Source organism: Galeopterus variegatus, unplaced genomic scaffold (assembly GCF_000696425.1).
Source record: "Galeopterus variegatus unplaced genomic scaffold, G_variegatus-3.0.2 Scaffold1931, whole genome shotgun sequence".
Taxonomy (NCBI): domain Eukaryota; kingdom Metazoa; phylum Chordata; class Mammalia; order Dermoptera; family Cynocephalidae; genus Galeopterus; species Galeopterus variegatus.
Genome location: NW_007728042.1, coordinates 241,486 through 242,582, shown reverse-complemented (window position 1 = coordinate 242,582; position 1,097 = coordinate 241,486).

Sequence of the window (1,097 nt, the reverse complement as noted above, 5' to 3'; positions counted from 1 at the left end):
ATTAAAAAGTTATATTTTTACAAAATTACCATGCTCCTTCTTTAGACAAAGTATCCAAAATTGTATATATCAGAGTGCACTAAAGCATAGGCTACGAAAAAGGCCTATTTTAGCTATGGTTATCAAGCAAGTTTTAAGTAATCAGCAAAGACCAAAGTATGAATTTGCACACTTTATGAGTTACAAATCAATTTCTCTTTTAGGAAGGTTATGATTCCAATCTACTCATTCACTTATTCATTCATTCAACAAACATTGAGTGGTCAGGTCCTGCTGTGGCATCAGGAACAGAGTAGCAAGCAGCACAAAGTCCTTCTCTTTACAAAGTATATTTTCTAACAGAGGGATATTTTTTACATATGTAATATATATATTATATAATATAGCTATAATAAATGTCATATATATTGTAATTTATATATTATAACACATACACACTTTGACTTTTGAAGTGAAGTTTTAAACTTTCATATGTGTGCTTAGCATATACTTAAGAGATTAATAATGTTCGAAGAATTAGCTAACATAAGACTTTATTTAATTCATTCTCTAAACTGTGCTAAATTTTCATAGCTATGAAATGTTCTGTAGCAACAATCTATTTTGCAAATAATACTTGTCACCAGCAGAAAACTGCCTTTATACAATATAATTTCAAAATATAATATTATCACTTTTTGAATGAAAAAACAGAACTTAAAAAAGACCTATTTTGTGGTGGTTACGATTGCTCAAAAACAGTAAAAATCACACTACATTTCACATTATTCTCAGTTTTCTATGGCATATCCTTTACTGCATACATGCAAAACACTGCCTGTCACTTATTAAAGAAGCAAAATACTGCCACTCATGGAAATGAAAAAAGCACATCTTAAAAATGCAGAAAATTAAATTCAGAGTACAGAAGTGATAGAGGTCAACACATTTATACTATCTTGAAAATGGGGTCACTTCCATAAAACAACTTTCCTTTTGATTTCAGAAAAAAGCTTTTGGAGATTTTAGTTTACTGTAAAATGGTGGGAAAAATCCAGTCGGATTGTGAATAAAATGAAAAATAAGGTTATAAAACACATGGTTTATGCTATAGTTCA